The sequence below is a fragment of the Athalia rosae genome, chromosome 7, assembly GCF_917208135.1.
Source record: "Athalia rosae chromosome 7, iyAthRosa1.1, whole genome shotgun sequence".
NCBI lineage: Eukaryota > Metazoa > Arthropoda > Insecta > Hymenoptera > Athaliidae > Athalia > Athalia rosae.
This window is the reverse complement of record NC_064032.1, coordinates 13,090,135-13,111,021: the sequence shown is the minus strand read 5'-3', so window position 1 is coordinate 13,111,021 and position 20,887 is coordinate 13,090,135. Positions and strand designations below refer to the sequence as shown.

General features: G+C 44.3%; 1 protein-coding gene and 6 non-coding genes across 7 annotated transcripts in view; 3 read left to right on the top strand and 4 right to left on the bottom strand.

Annotated features, from left to right (window-relative positions):
- LOC105688165 overlaps nt 1-7,736 on the bottom strand; it is a 28,707-nt gene extending 20,971 nt beyond the window's left edge. The window contains exon 1 of the mRNA XM_048657942.1: nt 6,936-7,736. The gene's annotated coding sequence lies outside the window, so the exon portion shown is untranslated. The remainder of the gene's footprint in view (nt 1-6,935) is intronic.
- On the top strand, nt 2,887-3,010 carry LOC112694974. The gene has a single exon (XR_003150282.2). It is a non-coding gene; the product is annotated as a U5 spliceosomal RNA (small nuclear RNA).
- A 7,138-nt stretch (nt 7,737-14,874) lies between the features above and the next one.
- LOC112694976 lies at nt 14,875-14,996 on the bottom strand. Its single transcript, XR_003150284.2, has one exon. It is a non-coding gene; the product is annotated as a U5 spliceosomal RNA (small nuclear RNA).
- Nucleotides 14,997-15,920: 924 nt separating this feature from the next.
- Nucleotides 15,921-16,042, top strand: LOC112694975. The gene has a single exon (XR_003150283.2). It is a non-coding gene; the product is annotated as a U5 spliceosomal RNA (small nuclear RNA).
- Nucleotides 16,043-16,518: 476 nt separating this feature from the next.
- Nucleotides 16,519-16,592, top strand: Trnan-guu. Its single transcript has one exon. It is a non-coding gene; the product is annotated as a tRNA-Asn (tRNA).
- Nucleotides 16,593-16,887: 295 nt separating this feature from the next.
- Trnak-cuu lies at nt 16,888-16,960 on the bottom strand. The gene has a single exon. It is a non-coding gene; the product is annotated as a tRNA-Lys (tRNA).
- A 327-nt stretch (nt 16,961-17,287) lies between these two features.
- Nucleotides 17,288-17,369, bottom strand: Trnas-gcu. The gene has a single exon. It is a non-coding gene; the product is annotated as a tRNA-Ser (tRNA).
- Nucleotides 17,370-20,887: the final 3,518 nt, after the last annotated feature.

The following is a 20,887-nucleotide window of genomic DNA, read 5'->3' as shown; positions in this document are numbered from 1 at the left end:
AAAAAAAAAAAAAGAAAAGAAAGAAAAGAGAAAGAAGAGAGAAGAAAAGCCGCGGACCGGATGGGATGGAAAGATTTCATGTAACAAATATATTCAAATTTGAATACAACCCGTGTTACTCCAGCTCGCACTCTCGCTCTCATTCGGTCATTTTATTTCGATATCCAACGATTGAAAATTTTGAAGGATGATTGGAGTCCGTTGAAAAAATTGTGCGAAAAACTGGGTGTCGTCGATTCGGTGCGGGATGCGTGATTTTTTTTCTACCGAACATCTGGGAACGATACAGTTGAGAATTTTCGTAATCACCTCCGATCGAGAGATGTGGGGAAAAAAAAGGCAAATTCGAGCATCCCACTTTCCGGTTTCCGAAATTAGTTGAAAAATATGCGACGCGGCGTGGCGCGGTTTCCTGAGTCTTGAATCAAACGGTTTGTTTGACATTTCGTGCTCTGGAATCGGAACGCCGCTCGTTGATTTTCAAAAAATCGCCACTCTGCGCACACCGCTTATTATAATATACTCTTTTCGAACGGTCCGTGCGATGAAAAACTGTAGAAAAAAAAAACAAAAATAAAGAAGAAAAAAAAAAATAATATGTTAAACGAATGAAAACGGTTCGAAAAAATTCTTACGAAACTGAAAGCGTCTGCGGTGTACATCCCGAATAGATCGGAGACGCATCGATGTGAAACGCGTCTATTTTACGGATCAAAGAAATTTTTCCGTCTAAATAAAATATTCATAATAACGCGCCACGCTTAATCTAAACTGAAAAAAATTACACTTCGGACGATTTTGGAGGGAGGGGAAGGGGGAGAAAAAAATTTCGAACACGTGTTCGGACTGATTCCCAGTTTTTATATTCTTTTCTTCGATGGCACACCGAGTGAAAAGGAAAAGTCGATTTCATCATAGGTGTAATTTTCAAAGCGTAGCAAGGAAATTTCACTTACACTGTACGGAGTATAATTAATTTGACATTTGGCGTGTATCGAACGTTTGGGACAACGCGAAGTGACATGTATATCTATGTATCGGTGTATCGGCGTTTGCACATACTCGGCACAATCTGGGACGTTTCCAAATATAAACTGCACCGAAAATAAACACCGACGAACGTTGAAATACGGTTGTTAGCAATGTGATCGCATCGTGCACCGCGTTTCACGTTCAAACGGATCTCGATCTAATGACTAATATCGACTGTACGCGAATATGAATCGCGTTCGTTCAATTTTCCGCTGCCTAATCGGTACGCGCTGATCCAACCGATCGAAGAGTTGAGCGCGAAAATCAATGAGTAGAAATTACATCGTACGTTCGGACCGAGCGAAATCCAAAAAAGGGATCATAAAAACGAAGATGACTCGGAAGTGAAGAAAAAACGAAACAATAATGGAACAGCGAGTTGTTCGAAAGGGTTGATTTTCGAATTCCTCGAATATTCGCACAGTTATAAAATATCTGCCGGTTAATTTCCCACGCTATGGTACGCGGATATATGTATATACAATATATACACATATACTTAATATGTATAATATTCGTGATATACGATACCGCGGTAACATCCAATTATTGAATTTCAGACCGCAATGTGCAGAGCCTATGCCGCGTTCGCGTACGTACGTACTTAATATATCGATGCACAAATTGGCAATTAGCGAAAATTTACAACGATTTTCTATCCGAATAATTTGAACGGAAACCTGTGCAGGTCACGTCAAAAAAAAAAAAAAAAAAAAATGAATCGTCATGTAATTGTCGCTGCGAACGGATCACCGATATAGTTTCATCTCTTTTTTCTCTTCGTTCGTATATATATATATTTTCTCAATTTTTCTCCGTCTAATTTATTCTTTTTTTTTTCTCACACATTTTTCTTCTCATGACGGGCGAAAAGAAACTTCTCCTTTCCGGCGCGTTTCTGTTGTGAAATATATATATATATTCCATTACACCTCCGCAACCTGCCACGAGAATACGTTTCAATTTTTTTCCGTTCCTTTTCATCAATTCACGATTCATTCATCAATTTCATTCATTTTGTTTTTCCCGCGATAGCGCAACGTGATAAGCAAAATCTCGCACCGTTGCGGGGGGGAAGGGGGGGGGGGGGGGGGGATCGCGATATCCGACCCGGTGCCCAATTTAGAAAAATACACCATAGAATTTTTCTTTAAGTTCTTACGATTTTTTTTTTCTTTCCTTTTCTCGAAGCTCCGCGCTAATGGAAATACGTTCTTGAAAATGCTATACGTGGCTTGAGTTATTCTTAAATAATAAGTGGCCGTACAATGCATGAAATAATTAGGTAATCAAAATCATGCATAATTGCAAAGTTCGAGTTGTACGATGGCTAGAGGGAAATGAGAAGAAAGAGGAGAGAAGAAAAATGGGTTAAAAGATTCGCGTTGCAATAGCCTGAAATTTTTCCCTCAATTTCCTCCGACCTGAGCCGCGCGTTCGTCTCGGTATTTTTCCTCTTTTTTTCATTTCCGCTCTCTGGAAAAGGCTCCGTGAAAAAATGAGGTAGAGAAGAAGAATAGAAAAAAAAAATAATTCGATATCAAACGCGCGATGCACAGCGAGCCGTGGAAAATTCAATTTACCGACGCACCTGTAACATTCCGAAGATTTTCAAAGTACGGACACCGTTATAACCGTTCATCTTATAAGTTTGCGGAAAAAGGATATCGTAAGATTCGAAAAAAAAAACAAAAAAAATAAAAATTGTTCACAGAGATCGGTAGGATCCGGTGATGGGGAATTTTTTTCATGTAATTCCAAATTTGTCCGCCAGGTGGTTTTTTGAAGGTGAGTTTTCGCGCTAGCGGAATTGCACTCCGAAAACTACAGTACCCATCCCTCGCCCCAAGCTCGTCACTCTGGTTTCCCTTCAACACACGTATAAATCTTTCGCCTTTTACTAAAGATTTCCGTGGAGGGGAACGACTTGATGAGTCTATAAACCAATTTTTCACCTGCCCCGGTGCAAACTGGGGCGATAAAATAAATCAAACATAATAACTATAGGATTACTACAGCTGAAATAAGGGCAGATGTCCTTCGAGACACTTGTCTTCAGCGATAAAATTAATCGCTAGTGTGCGATGATTGATTCTCAGCGGGGAAAATAGGAAATTATTTAACCGTAGCTCATTCGAATGCATACACCCATTCAAGCATTCTTAGATGAATGAGATATATTTGCACACTTTGTGCATAATTATCGGATCGATTGGAATGTAAGGATGATTCTCACGGTTCTTCCATCTTTTCGTTATCCTTTACTTTACCTCCACGTGGGTAGTACCGTGTACGCTCCTTACATCGCCGAAGGATATATTATTGCATATTATATTAATACGCGTACAACGCAACGAAGATGACAATTCATCTTCGCGCGATTAATTAATTCTTTGTACACATAATAATAATCATCGTGTAATTACGTGTCGTGTACACAATCGTTCTGTAACGGTTCATCGTCCATCGGTACGTATGTACGTACATTACCTATGTAACGTCGCTCAATTATACTCCTGCGTACGAAGCGACGTACATCACACGTCGTATCGAACCGTGACCGTTTTCATCTCACAATCCGTACGTCAAAACGCTTTGATAATATTTTTTGTTTTACTTTTTTTTCTTTTTCTTTCAGACGAAAAGTCGAAAGAAAGATTCGAATCGAGATACACGAAAATCCGGTCACGGTCGAAATCCGCAAACGATTCGACACGGAATGTACCGTAGTTACGCGCGATCCGTCAACGAGTGTTGTTTGAATAAGGTGTGTGTTCAGGGCTACGCGAAATCGGCTGATACATTATCCTTATAAGGCTAGCTCTTGATCCTTGAGGAATAGGTACGGCCGGCCCGAGGGCGCGTTGAATGCACCTCGGCAGCCCGTCAGCCCGGCCGCCTCCTTCTTCGTCTCCTTCCACCTTCTCTCTTCCCTCTACCTCGCTCGCCGCGTTTCTGCACTATCGATTTAATCCCACCGTACGAATGTTACCGACTTAGGTGTACGACGTGTACGATACGTTTTTTCTCTCTATTCGCGTGTGTAGCCGAACCTCACGCGTTCTCCTCCGAATACAGAGGATTCAATTTCGCGTCCACCCACGGACACGTCGATCCGCTCGAATTGACGAATTTCGCGAATCGAAGGACGACGAGACCCGGCGGGCTCCTGTCCTCTCGGTGTATCGCGAACCAAGAAAAGATTGAAAACAAAAGAGAAAAAAAACAAAAACAAAAACAGAAAAAAACAAAAACAAAAACAGATAATCACCGAAATACCCGATGACAAAGCGCGCGGATTTACGGGGCGCCCTCAGCTGCCGAAGACTCGGTTTGCCCCCGTCGAGGGGGTTGAGAGCGGTTGCTCGAGGGGGTAGCGCGAGAAGCTAACGCACTGAAATCGCGACGGCTCACCAGGCAGCGCCGTAAAGTGGGCCGTTGTCTGTGCTGCTATGGTTGGTCGGTGAGTTATAACGCGAGTACCGTGAGGCGATTCCCCGGTGACTCGTCGATGTGCAGTTTCTGCGAGCACACCCTCGCAAAGGGGGGGATAATTTCCGCGTCCCCTAACGCCGCGGAATGAGGAACGCCGTGAAACGCACGCTTCGAGCATTCCTACGCACGGTGCAGATTACGGTACGAGAAACGTAACGGGGGCCGGTAGGGGGATGGACGCGGGCCAACGAATCGAGTGCGTGCGATTACGCAGTTGTGTTTGTACGCGTAACACGGCGTGCGTTATATTCCCACGTTAACGTTGAAAGCCAGACGTGTTACACGCACTCCGATTCCAACCCCGTTTATAATATATGTATGTAACGTGCATTACAACGAAGGCGAAGGCGAGACGCCCAACGCGTTCGGATGTCCCTCGCAAGATTCATTTTCGACGAAAGTCCGGACAGACGATGGACAGGAGAAAAAATTGAATCGAATCGCTACGTACGGTGATTAATGATGCGTCGGTTATTCGCGTGACGATTTCAATCGGCATACACCCGTTCCTTGACGAGACGATTTCGTTGAATCGTTGGGGGGGAAAACGTGAAATTTGAAAAAATTTAAACAAAAAAAAAAGAAAGAGGGGATTGGCGATGAAATTTACGACGTTATACATTTTCAACTATTTTCATTAATATGCAGGGAGGGCGGTTATCGTATTTTTAACTTACCGGCAACCCCCTCGTACGCCGCAATTAAACTACACCGAACCCCCCCTTGCGCAAGGTTCTTCTTCCTCCTTCCTCATCATTAACTTTTATTTTTCATTTTTCTTTTTTTCTTCTTCTTCTCATCGAACCCTCATAGGTCTGCAGGGGCTTTTGCTCCGTTCGCTGCGGAGTCTCCGTTGCACGTTGCAACGATATAATATAAGCAGATGAAGGAGGGGGGGGGGGGGGGGGGGCGTAGGGGAAGGAACGCGTTTCGTGCCGAAGCTGCCGAGCGGGGGCACGATCCCACCCTCCTTGTCTCTGGGTAAAACTTTTCGACTCTGCCGTCACCATTGCCGGGCCGCCTGCTGCCTAAAATTACGTCATTAGTCCCGACCGTTGAGATGGCGATGTTGAAGTTTTTCGTGTCAGCGAAGAAAAAAAAAAATCCGAGCGAATTCGTTGTGATTATTGCGGAACGTACGACGAACGATTTTCGTCTAGTTTTCTGGTTTTTTTCTTCTCCCACCCCCTTAAATTACTGGGCGCTGCGCGTGGTGCGCTCATTTTTTTTACGACTAACGTGAATCGTCAAAATTGACAATCGAGTCGGTCGCGATTACGCGTGGAATGAAAATAGAGGTACGAAAAATTTTTGTTCGCGAGAAAGAAAAGGAATTAAATTAGCTTTGATTAATTAGCGGTGCAGGCGAAGTTTTCGAGCCTCGTTAACACGCCCCATTGATGCAGGTTACACGTAGCCTTGCGATAACGGGTGTCGCCCGACTAGGTGCGATTCGCATTTTTCACCAGCGGACACGCGGAACTAGTTGTTTTTCAGTTTTTTTTCGTCGATATTTTTCTGAAACAAAAAATCTTTCACGCCCTCGAGGACACCGCGCACTTTATACTTTACGACAGATATGATCGCCCCGTAAGAACGTGACGTCAATTTTAGTTTCACCGTACCGTAGAGTAGCGAGGACGTTTTCATGTATACATAGGTCCTATGTACCGTATACTACCTACCAACCATGTTATTACTATATATCCGCACGTTTCGGAAATCGAGTTCTGTAGTTTTTTTTTTTTTCATCTTTTCATTTTCTGCTCTCTCTCCTCTCTCTTCTCACCCATCCGCGCTGTACCTTTTCAACTTTGCTAGCGCCACATGTAATCTCTGCAATGAGCCCCGTGTGTGTGGTTCGCATGCACGGTGAATTTAACAATTCATATCTAAACGCCTGCGGTACAATCGAAAGGAAATGAAAGACGATGTCCGTATTCTTCTTCTTTCGAATTCTCTTTTCGCAAACATCGGGTTCACACCTGTGTTACGAACGCCGTTGAGTACACCCTCGAAAGGAGGGGGACGAAGAAAACCGACCGAGCAAAAAAGTATAACGATATCTAAACGCGCCGGGGTGCGCGGAGCCGCGAAGATTTGAGCTCGTTCGACGCGATCGTTCATCGGTCCGTTGAAAGAATGAGAGGAAAAAGAATTTTTGCGAAACGGAAGGAGAGGAATGAACGAAAAGAAATAAATAGATGGAATCCTGAAGGGTGCGATGCGAGGTGACGACGACGACGACGATGATGATGATTTTACGCCAATTTCATCCCCTGAATGTACAACGAAGAGACTTTCGATCCCGATTCAAATATCGATTGATCTCCGTGATTCTGTCGTCGGGGAAAACGACGGTTCATCCGAGCGATTTTTCAGCGATGAAATAAGAAAAGTATAATTACCAAAAAAATTCGTAGCTCGCCGTACAGTTCACGTATAGTTACGAGTCGCCTTCCTCCTCACACCGAGTCGACACAAGAACTATCGTTTGCAACGAAACGAAAACGGAACTTCGATTAAAACCAATTAATAAAATCACACGGTACAACTGCAATACGATTTATATATCTGACGACGAGGAATTTTAATTGTGTAACTGGGGGAAAAAAAAAAAAACACGTACGGTCGACGTTCTCACGTCTCTGTGAATGATTATTTAAGTTTTTTTTGTTTTTTGGTTTTTTTTGTTGTTTTTTTCACCCTCGAACCACTTGGTCTTCGAACATCTCATTACAGCCGATCGGTAGATTAATTTTCAAGTATCTTTATCGATCTCCTCGATTCGTTCGATCGATCAATTAAGTTTTTTTTTTCCATCCCCGTACATCGAAATGAATTTCGACGATCGACGACGACGACGACGATGATAATAATAACGGTTTTACCGAACAACGAAAACCAGGATCAACAATACCGCGTTACATTGGGCGTATAATGAAATTGTTTATTTAGTTTTTTTCTTCTTCTTTATGTCTCTTGAGTAACAATCGACGATAAACTTCTGTACATTCCATCGAAATTCGAACGTGGAAGTTAAATTAAAAAAGAAATTCCCCGACTTTTCCCCTGAATCCGAGCAGCCGCGAATCGTACGGGGGTTCGGAGGGCGCACATGTGAACGAAACCCCGAACGATCGTCAACCAACCGAACGCCACGGGCGCTCAGAGCAGACTGAATACTGGAACCCGACGGGTGCGGTACCACCACCTCGCGTCGTCTTCTTCTTCCTATTCCCAAAAGCGTCCGACGAGCCGGACGCGACGACGCAACGGCAACCAACGCGACAGAGAACGCGTGAAAATCGGAGAAAGAGCGCAGGACCCGCGCCGAGATAAAGGGAAAAACGACGCGACGGGCCAAACGGAGTACTCGAACCTTCGCGGGAAGGGTGCAGGGTGGGAAACCTCCGGCGAAAGGGGATGACCGGGAACGAGGAGCGAAAGGGTATCCCGCAGCCACCGAGGAAAATGGGAATCCTGTCTCTCCATGTTTTCGATCGTTCGGGGATGATTTGTTTTTTTTTCTCTCTCTCTCTCTCTCTCTCTCTCTCTCTCCTATCGTTTTTCGTCTCGTCTCGATGTTGTCGGGTACACGTATCTCGCCCGTCGCGAATTTGATAGAAAAAAACCAAAACAAAAACAAAGACAAAGATAAAAAATAAAAAAACACCTAAACTAAACCAAACAACGCACCGCTCGCGACCTGGACGCGCGACGTCACAGCGGAGGTTTGAGTCAATTATTGCGCGTCGCTTACACCGTACCTTCTAATTAACCGCTTTCACGGGCCATTTAACTCTAATTAATAGGATGCCCCGGCGCCATGTACCACGCGTCGCGTCGTCATTGTCGTCATTATCGTCGTCCCACACCCTACACCGAGTTCGGGTATCGAGGAGCGAGGCTTTGAGCCGCTCCGTTCGCGATCGAAATCATTTTCCGTCTCCGGAAGCCGATCCATCCGAGAAGTGACCTCGACGCAAAAGTGGGGAATCTCCGAACCGAAGTTTTCGTTCGATTCGTCGATCGGAAGAAAATAAATCTCCGAAAAATCCTCTGCTCTTCCCGCTTCCTCGATCGGGACCGCGGTAACGCCCTCCCGATGAAAACCACGGCCGTCCGGCGATAGTAGGGTCGAAAAAACCAAAAAAAATTTCCGCGACAAATTCGCACGGCGATCACCGCGGGGGAAATTAAAGTTGCGGGACGCTGAGGTATAAAGTTGTCGAGAGAGAGAGCGAGAGAGAGAGAGCGATTTCGCGAGGGGGTGGAAGGAAGTACGCGCGGAGAGGACGAGAGCCGGAGTTTCGATCGAACCAGAGTCGGTGGTGCACACGTGTACACGTATGTACTTACGTATGTATGGTACGTACATACGCATGTACCGTAGCGATACCGCCCGCACCCCTCGGTACCGCGCAACCCCCGTTTAGCCCCTCCGCGGGGTGGAGATTCTCTATTTATATGTAAACATATGTATTTATATATATACACGTGTATTAGGCGGTGAGAAAAGCGAAGAGGGTTACTCCGCACACGTTGCCCCACAACTTGCGTATACCTGTACCTACCGGAAGAGTATTATGTACGTGTACGTGTACGTACAACGGGTATAATATCACTGTATTTTCACGTATGTTGTGTACGGTAGGCGGCGGGCGAACGACGAGAGAGACCTTTTACCTACGTTCCCGCGTTACACCCACCTCCGACCGAAGAGTTGGACGAGCGCGTGTTGAATGAATTTTCCCCCCTGCACGTATACATCGAAGTCCGAACACTGTTCCGTACGAAACGAGTCGTCGCTGCCTCTATGATTTTACACGCGTACGCGAAGTATGTTCGCGGTACGTGTTGCCCTGTTAGAAGGGCTTCGAACAAACAGTGGCTAAATTTATTCAGATATACGTCCTGCGTTAGGGTGGGTAAAAAAGAAAAACTTTTATTTATTTATTTATTTATTTATTTATTTATTTTTTTTTTTTTTCTTCGAATCTCGCACACGAAAATCTGTCGCCAGGCACCATCAGAGATTACTCACCCGCGTTACGGGCTCTCGATATCAATGGGAACGTTATCCTCATCATAGATTTCTATTTTCAATACAGTTTGATATTGAAATAGTCATATCTCATCGCCAATAGCTTGTCAAGCCCGTACTGCGTGACCCGGTGCATCGGACAAATCGGACGTACGTGTGATAAGAAATGTTCCTTTTTACGGAGCCGTTCGTCCGTAATCGAATGAAAAATCGCTCGTTCGGACGAGTGGTGAAAAAGGAAGCTCATCGATTTTACGTTCGATCTTCGTTGTTACGCGGTATGATGTGTTTCATAATTATTTTTCAACACTCTCGTCGTCCGGGTAACGCGAAGGAATGAAGTGCGCGGCGACCGGGAGGAAGGAAAAACTGAAATCGTCGTCGTCGTCGCGGTCTTAGTTTTTACACTTTTTCCACGTCTTTGAAAAATTCTAATTTTCGTTCTTTCGTTTTTCTATTTTTTTTCTATTTTTTTTTTTTTTCCCAAGCAGCGTCGCCAAAACCGCAACGAGCCGCCAACGAATATCCTCCGGGTAGATATTATCTGCGGAAATGTACGTACGTGCAGAATACGCGTATAGGTACGAAAAGAAAACGTCGTAACGGGTCACGAGATTTGAATCAGAATTAACGCGGTTTCGGTTTTGGAATTACTTTTTTTATTTCAGTTTATTTTGTTTGACCTGTTTTCTTTCTTTCTTTTTTTTTTCTGGCTCTCCTACACCAGAAGCAGACGTAGGAACGGGGCAGGCGGCTCGCTCGGCTTTTATATAAATTATAATCACATCGAGATAACAATGAACGCGTGCTTCACAACCGTACGGTATACGAAACCCCGTGTACAATGTTAATTACACGCGACATGACATCGCGCGCATACATCTCGTATAGGTATACACAGGGTGATTCGAGATCGAGCTTGACCTACGGTGTTACGTTGAGAGAGAAGAGAGAAAAAAAAAAAAAACGAAAGGTTTTTGACGGGAAAAAAAATTTGAGTCGGGACAAAGATGTCAATTGATTTCTCTCGCGCGGAGGTAGAGAAAAAAATCGAAAAACAAATCGGAAACGAAACGATCGAACGGATTTCGGTAGCGTGAAGAAGGAAAAATCGCAAGTTTCGTTTCGTGTCAGCGAGTAATTAAAACGGTACAGAAGAAACGTCGGATTCGGTGTACGCTAAGTCGTATGGGCTGTAAAATAACGTCGCACAATTTTGGCCGGTCGCCAGAACAAATATCAATTTTATACACAACGAGCCCCGTTCTCTATTTGTCTTGGCAGTTTTATCACCAACGGTCGAACGGAGCGTTCAATTTTTACGGACTACTTCAGGGGGTCGAAATCGCGGTTAAACGGGTCGAAACGATTCGCGCCATCATATTTCGACGGGGGAAAAAAGCGGGCGGAAGGTAAAAAGGTCGAAATCTCCTCTCATCTCGGTATCGATACGGTTATCGAGTTAAGGTCCGGCCGCAGTCGCGTGCGAAGGTCAAAGGGCCGACCGACTCCTCCGAAGGCACGTGAACCCCCGAACGTAACGAGATTTCGGTCAACCGAATTCGAGCTGAACTTCAAAGTCGCCGTGCGTGTACTTGTGAGTGAAATTAATATTACCGAGCGGTAAAAATGCGAGAGCGCAATTATCGCGGGCTCTCCTAATTTCGTAGGGTTCGGGACTCTCGTGACTCGAATTCGCATCCCTTGGGAGATGTGTTTGTTTTTTTTTCTCTTTTTCCATCGAATTTTTTTTTGTTTTACGGCGGAGTAAAACCGCGCGGTCAAACGGTCAAGCGGATCGAGGTTGGGACCGTGTAGGAAAATTTCTCGTTCGACGGAGGCGGATGGAATAAAGATAATTGGAGTCGTATTAGGTGCGCTGCACGTCCGACTGCAGGCGACCGTGACCGTTTCGAGTTCCCTCCCTCCCCCCCCATCCGGCGAGTATAGTCCTGGCTGCCGGACCTGAACGCCCCGACGTCGATCCGGACGACTTTTACACGTACGTAATCCAGCTATCCAACGTTACGGGGATTGATATTTATTGCCAGAAGCTTCGACGGCTCCGTTCGGATGTATGGGAACAGAGTGTTGAAGTATACCAGAAGAACATTTGCGACCGTTCCGGAATTTTATTGACCCAGTAATAAGACTGGGTTACACACAACCGATGTCGGAACTCTTTGTTATTATTACCCCTTTTCTCATACTGACGGATTTACGGTCTCGGATCAATTTGCATCGCCTTCTTCGCTTTTTATTACTCGGTCGCGATTATTTTTATTTTTTTTTTGCTTTCCCGTTGTCTCCACTTTTCAATCGAGTCGATGAAACGAACGACCGAACGACGCTTTTATTGCGAAATATTGAAAAACTCGGTCGTCGAAGCTCTCGGGGGTGGCGCCCGGTGAATAAAACGGTCAACAACGAACTGAAATCCCGTCGCGCGTCTCGTTGTCACTTGGTTCGATCGGCGATTTTCGATCGGTTATCGCGTCTCCGTATATTTCGTTGAAACCAACTCGAAGAAAAGCTGAAAATTATTGACGCTCATCTGCATTCGATCCGCCTCGATGGCGAGGATCGCAAATAAGAGAAAGCGGTTCGTTTCCCAAATAATAATAATAATAATAATAATCGTGGGGTGAAACCGAAAACGGGACGCGGCAGCCCAGCCATCGAACCTTCTCGGGGCTCCGGTCTCCGACCGATAACGAATGAAATGGGAGCCGTGTTTATTCCGTTTCCGTTTCTCCTTCCACTTTTTTTTCCCTTGCGCAGGGTACGGCAAGGGGCCGATGCCGAAATCCAAAAAACAGAGAAAACCTCCCGACGATTCAACGTCGACTCGAAAGCTCCTGTGTCGCTACCGGTCTACAACCCCCTTTTCAGTTTACTTCCGCGTGCATACTTACCTACCCCTTCCCGCCGCGGAGACGTTACCGTCCAATAAAACCGCGTCTGGATCCTGGATATCTCTCCCACCCCCCGCCGCTGACTTTGGTTGGATGTTTAGAAAGAAAAAAACGAAACTAACTTTTCAATGTATCACCGATTCCCGTACAACCACCGCCTACTCATCTTCGAACGCCTACACATTTACACGGAAACCACCAAGTTGAATTCTTTTTCAATACGTACGTAGTATACGCAGTACGTTATATCCGACTGATAATATCCGGGAGTGTTTCGACTCTTTATCTTCCTTTTTTCTTTCTCCTTTCTTTGTATCGGCGTTTATTTCACGTACTTCAGGATCGAGGAAAGAGAAAATTGGACTCGTGGGGTGGCCGCGGACGTATGAGAAAATGGTTCTTCTCGCAGGGGTTGCGGTGCTTAGAAAAGATTCTCGTTTTTCATTTCACATCGATCCGTGTCCAGGCGGATTTACGTAGGTGTTAAAAAAAAAAAAAAATAGCTGCGATGTAAATTTTCCGACGAACGGGACGCGACCTCCGACTTTTAACGTCTGCGGCGAAATTCTCTCGATGGCTGTAAAACTTTGTCGATTTCTTTCTCCCCAACTTTTTTGGTGTCAAAAAAATTCAAACGGATCGATCGAACGGGACGCGGAAACGCGCGCGGCCGGAACGTGAATCGCGAGATGAAAAATGGCGTTCGCTCGACCGACCGCTTTTCTTTTTAATGTCGAAATTTTGCTTCCCTTCATTTCGGTAGCATCGAGATTCGAAAATAGCGTGAATTTCTCAGGCCGAAGTGCGGGGGCGGTAGGCGTGAGAATGCGCTAATGTTCGCAGCTAAGATTGACAATCGAACGGCACGCTATGGTCTTAAATCAAATTCACCTCAGCAGCGAACCCTTCGCCTCGGAGAAACGAGCGGCGCGCAGGAGAAACGAGGAGAAGATTTCTCATCGATTGTGGCCTCCCCGTATCCCCGTCACCCCCAAATTTCATGTCCTCCTCGCGGCCCCCGGAAACGCTGAAATCCAATATTCGCGTACACCGAACTCAAAGTTGCCATTAGCCTGAAGTTTTGCTCGACAGAAAATAATCTATACTCAATTCCGTTGTAGCTTTTGGAAAGACGTCTACGTCTATACGGCTGCGAAACACTCGAGTGTTTGTTGTTGGTAGCTAGTTGCCCCGGAAATGCAAATTTTATGCTAATTTTACGTTCAGGAAAACTTCGACGCCGTTCGCGAAACTTCGCCGGGGCCAAAAATTTCCATCGTCGGATATCCCGGCGAAGTCTTCCGAGTGAAATTTTCAAGACACTTCGCATCGCACGGTACGAATCAATTACCGCGACGATTCGAAAGCTATCGGCCCTACGGTAAAGGAGTGTGAGAAAAAAAAAAAAAAAAAAAAGAAGGAAAAAAGTAATCGCGAAGTGATTCGGTTCGAAGTGAAAATAACGCAATAAGGTACAACGAAAGGGTTCGTTTCCGAAAGTTTTGTCTTCGAAGATTTTTTTTTTTGCTTTTCCAACGGCGAACCCATCCAGCGAAGTGCATGCGTCACACGGTGCAGAAGAACGTGTAATTCGCGCGATGCAATGAACGTTTTGAAAATTCCGAGTGCAGCAAGAGCATAAAATGCGATTATGCGGTGGACCGGACCATCGGAGGGGAACGGAATTATTCCGATTTTGTGGAAACCGGTAATTAAATATTCAACATTTTTTCCCGACCCTCAAAGCCGAGTCCCCTTCTCTCACCCTTTCTTTACACTTTTTTCTTCCGCTAAAAGCTCGGCGAGAACATCATCGCTATGCACCGCCCAACACACGTCACGTATACCGTGGATCATCGTCTCTCTCTGCGAAAACTATTGTACGGGAAAATAATCCCCTTTGGTCAAAGTCGGAACCCACAAAGGGGCTCGGGGGTAAGCTTTCCATTCAGTTTACAGACACGGTAAAGCGCCGCGCTATACTTCCTACTCCGATTACGGCCGCTGGTTTCCTGGCTCGTAATGATTATTCGCTAATGTATGAGTCGAGTGCGTTATCGTATCGTTTCACCCCAGCGACACAAAAGAGACCTCGAATCCACAACTTGACGCCGACGTTATTCGCTACCCCACAATTAATTTATGAAAAGACTTGCGGTTAAATCATTGGGATTATTATTCGATTGACATTAATATATTGATAAATTTCAAATGACTCTGAAGCAATGGACTCAATTATCATTGGCTCTGGCAGGTGCTTTTGAATTAAAGCTCGTTTGATGATGAGAAACTTTTCATCGGTCCGGGCGAAAATGTAAGAGCAGAGGAGATTATTACCATCGAGGTAAGAGTGGGTAGGAAATTTATGTTTGATTTCTATTGTAGCCTCAGCTTGCGCCGAGGCAGGTAAAAAATTGTTCTATAGACTCATCAAGTCGTTCCCCTCCACGGAAATCTTTAGTAAAAGGCGAAAGATTTATACGTGTGTTGAAGGGAAACCAGAGTAACTGGATCGGGTCGGGGTGAGGCAACCTAAGCATTCAAAGGGCATATTCTTGTAGCGAGAAGCTTTCAAAATCTGTGTGACACGCGCCACCAAATGGCGAAGATTCGCACTGAGGATTTTGAGGACTTAGAATTTGGGATCGATACCGTAGTGTCTGGGTACGATTTTTAGATATTTTGGAGCGAGGATGGGGACAAAATTCGTCGGTCGCTCGACACCGTTGTAAAATTAATTTTCGCCCTTCTCGTGAGCGAATTTTCCTAGAGTTCGATGTTTTCGTTATTATCGTTATTATGCAACGGTGTTAATTACGCAACTATGCGAAGTTATTAATAAGGCTGCCAAACTTGTCGAACATTTCAAGTCTGCGTTCGACATCGGCGTTTCGCGTCACTCGCACGGCACATCGAACGCAAGAACGGCTGCGATAAATTTATCATCCTTATGAAAAAAAGAATGCGAAAAAAAAAAAAAAATCGACCGATTTTCAAACCTCTTGTACCGAGGAAAAATCAAAATCAACAATTTTTTCCCATGTTCGATTGTGGATTTTATTCATCCTCGTTGCTCTCGAAAATCATATCCTGAAAAAGGAAATATCTACGCAACGCTCGATCTTTCTTTTTGCCCTCTACTTTCGCAGACCCGCAGACTTGATGGTCGATGATGTTCCAGTTGAATTCTGTAAGTTATTGCTCGGGTGCCAGCTAATCATGCTTTCCCGCCTCTAACAAGTTGAACGCAAAAGTAACGTCGATCTCGCTGCTAGGCGACTCGGCTCCGCGGCAAAACTATTGGAGGGCGATCCGAGCCTCCACCGTCCCTAGTAGCGATTTTATCTCCCAGATGGCCGAACTCCGTCGGACTTCTCGCTACCAAAAATATCTCTCTAAAACTATACCCGACCCCAGCTAACGCTCGGTAGGCACTCTGGTTTCCCTTCAACACACGTATAAATCTTTCGCCTTTTACTAAAGATTTCCGTGGAGGGGAACGACTTGATGAGTCTATAGACCAATTTTTTACTGTCCTCGGCGCAAGCTGAGGCTATAATACAAATCAAACATAAATTTGCAGCTGGACTTCCTCTCGACTGGGGTACCTTGCATCCCCCATGCGCCCCAGGAGATGAATCCTTTGAGGCTCATATTGTAATTAGCCTTGCTCCAAGTCCCACGATAGCAGATTTAATAGCTATCATTGCGATCAATCTGTGTACGAATTATCAAAGGTCCAAGTCTAAATAATGTGAAACTGATTAATTAATATGATTTCGCTTAAAATTATCGAATCCCGGTTGATATTTCACCTGCGTTCGGATGTTGGTCTCGCATTCAGAAAAATTCAGGAAAAGCGTCGCTACAGAGCGTAGCAATAGGCTAACGTAAGACACAGTTGAATGGCATGTAATTACGGTTTTACAATGTTAATTAACGATCGGATAAATTAATCCATTAAAATACCATTTTTGACATTAGCTGTATCCACGATTCATGTCACTGCATAAGGGTTCGTTCTTCACAGCCTCCGTGGCGCAATTGGCTAGCGCGTTCGGCTGTTAACCGAAAGGTTGGTGGTTCGAGCCCACCCGGGGGCGGATTATTTTTGGAAAACTGAAACGTTTCCCCGCCAGTTTCCTATTTTCTGTATATAGTCGGTTTTTGGAATTTTTTTTTTTGGTTACTCCATCGGCGAATTTGAAAAATTGCAAAGACGAACGACCGATGAACGTCTTCAGTTTTGTTCGCCTTTGAAACCCTTGCCAAAATAATACCTCACCTGATTCAACCCTAGTTTTATTTTAATCGTATGAAATCAGCGGCATATTTTTCGAAAACCACAAAAATTTATGATAATTGAAAAAAAAAAAAAACACTACTGCAAAATTAAATCGCCCAACGTGGGGCTCGAACCCACGACCCTGAGATTAAGAGTCTCATGCTCTACCGACTGAGCTAGCCGGGCTGTTGTGTAGATATACAAATATTGACGTTCATAATCCAAAAATCCGAGTTATTTATAAGCTTTCTTTAAATCCAAAGAATCTGATCCATCGTGTGTGCCCAAATACGGATTATCTGGCTTCATAGAAACGGCTGAAACGGAAGAGGCGAAAAAATATGGAAACTGTCGCGAAACGATCTACCGTCGATTCTAAGATAGTTTTGAAGTTAGTTCGAAATTCGACATCGAATCATTACGGAAAAGATACGGAATCAGCGTCCGGTGAAGCTGTTGAAAAAGAATAGATGAGAACGAAAGAAAAAATAAAATAAAAAAGATAACACGTAACGACGAGGATGGGATTCGAACCCACGCGTGCAGAGCACATTGGATTAGCAGTCCAACGCCTTAACCTCTCGGCCACCTCGTCTTCTCCGTCGGAGAACAATTAAAATGGCGAGCGTACTTTCTCACACTTTCTCCAAGAGTGATCGAATTCTGATAAGACTGTAATTGAATAAAAATCACGTCAGATCTTCGAATCATCGTAAAGCACGTCCCGTCCGCTTTTGCAATTAAAATATTTTCATTTTCCTCCAGTTCGATTATTTCATTTGTTAGATGGAATAAAAGGATTTATTCTACGTTATTTTTCGCACACTCACGGAAAACGCTGTTCGAAAAGTGACGATGGAAAAGGGGAACGAAAACGTATCAAAAACTTTCTTATTTATGACGTTTTTCCCCGATATACATCATATTTCGAATTTCACAGTTCGTCGCTTCCCCCCCCAAAAAAAAACGAAACGAGGCAAAAGACAAAAAATGAAACTGAAACGGAAGAGGAAAGTATTCCAAGGATAAAGAAAATGCTTCTTCGCATTCTTATTCAACTTTTATCAGACAAGAGAAGTCTGTCTCGCTCAGGGTGATCCCTTTGGGGAAATTCCACTGCAAGAAGGTATCCTCGACAGTGGCCATGCTGCAAGTTTCGAATAAAGTCTGAGAGGTTCTTCTTGGCCTAGTTTGCTTCCGAATAGCACCTTCAAAGCTCTGAATCATACATACACACCTATACAGGCACTCCGACACGTTGTCACCTAAAAGTTCTTTCCGACGCAGCCCTAAAAGTCTGACCAAGTTCGCGCGATGTGCTTTCCTTTCCTTTCTCTCCTCTGTTTCTCTCTTTCATTATTCAGCTATTTCACTTTCCTTTCACATCTGCAGTACCAAAGAAATTGACTAATTTCGTAACCTGCATTTTCCGGGGAATTGAAAACTAGCGGAAATCCGACAAAAAATTCGAAGCGATTATATAATTTCGAAGGAGGAAGGACAATTTTCTTGCACGTGAGAAAAGAAAAAAAAAAACTTCACTCGTCGCAAGCCTCTTAACAGGAATTACCTTCCTCGCGTATTTATACGATCTACCCGTTGGTATAGCGTGAAATAAAAAGCCCTGTCTACAGGTGATGGGATATCATCGGGTTTTGATAACTTTTGACGCACCCTCGTCTGCTTTTCGACCCCCACCGATCGATCAACTCGCACTTCCGTTACATCGTACGTCGCTTATGTTCTCGAACTTCGATGATCCATTGAATCAGGCTGCTCGAAAATTTCAAAATTCAATCGAATAATAAACGGCGCGCAAAAACACCTCTCCGTACGACGACGCGGTAACCGCGAGATTTGAAACAGACCGAGTGAAAAAAAAAAAAATAAATAAATAAACAACAACAACCCTCACACACGTTTTTTTTTTTGTCCGGGAATAAATTTCGCTCGATTTCCAGCTTCGGAGCCCGAAGATCGTCAATTACCTAATGTACTTAACGCTTTAGCTGTTATATGCGCGTACGTTACACACGTGCGCGCTGTGATTGAAAAATCGATTTCTCGTAAGGCGCGGAAACCCTTGAAAATATATTCCTACAAGGTGGTTAAGGTCAGTCGAAATCCAATTGTGCCATAAACTTATGAAACTGTACGTTACAGCCAGACCGAAAAACGTGCGTTAAAAAAGTGTAGGAAAATAAAATAATCATCCGGCGTACGTTTCAGTCACCTGCGTCCCGCATCTGTCTCGAAAGAATCGTCGCGGAATATATTTTTACTTCACGTACATACGTATACACATATACGACCCCATGTGTATGAAGGGAATATTAAAATTCTGCGAGGTAAATTCTTCAGTCGTTGCACTTGATCGATTATGCATCGATGCGGTCGAAGGGGGTGGGCGTATTATATACGAAAAAAGAAAAAAAAGAAAAAAAAAAAAGGAGAGAAAAATATAAAGCACTCGGTGCAAGTTGTTTTTACGTACATACATATACACATGTGATACGTGTCGTTTACCTGCGATACACGGATTGCGCGCATACACATACACGGCGAGGCGAAAGAGTAGTCCGTCTAATCTCCAGCCTTTGATAGAATTCTGCAGCAATTCCCCTTGGCGTATCCGCAACTCTACTTTTATATACGGTGAAAAGGTTGCATACGCGGCAGCAGTCTAACGATGCACACGTCGGTTATAACGTACGCGAGTTCAAAAGAGCCAATATGCAGCAGCCGACTATACGGGCACAACCGCCGCCGGTTCGTTTTTCATCTACATCTTGAGCGTGGTCGTCGTCGTTTACAGTCATATAACTTCTCTGTCTCGGTTTATTTTTTTTTTTTTTTTTGTAAAATCTGCAAGAAAAACGGATGGAAAAGTAACGAAATTTCCCGAACCGTTTCTCGGAGAAACCTTTGCAACGCGGTGTCCGATAGAAGGGAGAAAAAGAGTCTGACGAGATATCGCTTATAAGTTTCATGAACACGTAATAGACCGCGGGGGGGTCTCTCTCTGTACGGGTGGACGAAGTTGCGGAGGGCAAAAATCTTTCACGTTCTCCGAGGTATGAAGAGAGTACGTACGCGACGGTTACACACGTGCACACCTGTACCCGAGGCCCGATGTACGAGAAAAAAAAGAAATAAAAACTTTTCCCGTTTTTTTTTTTTTTTTGTTTTTTTTTTCTCCCTCGTTTTTGCGGCGTTACGGCGAATCGCATGACGATGTCGGATGTAGGCAAAAAAAGAAGAAAGAAAACCGCGCCAAGGGAATCTGTGTTTGCACGGTAAAATAGACGAGGTAAGCGAAGAAAACCTATCCCCCCGTTCCGCGAAGAACCAGCCAGGAGGAAAATGAGGAGGATGGAAAAACTAGACGGTAGGAAAAATAGAAAATTTTCAACGTCTGCAGGTTCTCTCAACTACACGTGACGCGAACCGACGTAGTTCTCACGGTATTTCGTCGTTATCTTCGATACCGAAATTCGTCCCATAGGTCACTCCGATCGGAAGCGACCTTCTCTTTTCGTAGATTTTTGCCACTTCCATTGCGTTCACACGAGCTGACCGTGTCACACTTTCCTCTCGAGCGAGTCATGAGTTGCAAATGCAAAGTTTTACCCCAGGTATTACCGACGTACCTAGATGTCCTATAAATACATATATATATGTTATGCGAATGTATAAATATATATTACGGACACCGTGTATGTGCCGTACCACACGACAGGTATTCATGTACCTGTATGCCCCCGTACTCAGGTATACAATGTTTTTACACATATGTATAATGTCGGGGCCCGCGTCGACATGATATGTGAACGGAATTACATAGATATGTACTGTTACGGGTTATGTATCTGCATAAATAGCGTACAGTTTTTGTGTGTATATATATATATATTTATGTATACCTATACGGTATCTCTGTGTACGTACATACGAGTATAAAGAGATGCTGCTGCTGTTACTGCAACGGCGCCATGCAGCGTTGACACTGGCGCCGCAGTATTTCTCAACCTGTTTCTTTACGATTGACCATTTTCTCGTGGATATGCGATACCGAAGTACATACATGGTATACATGGGTATAGTGTACGCAGT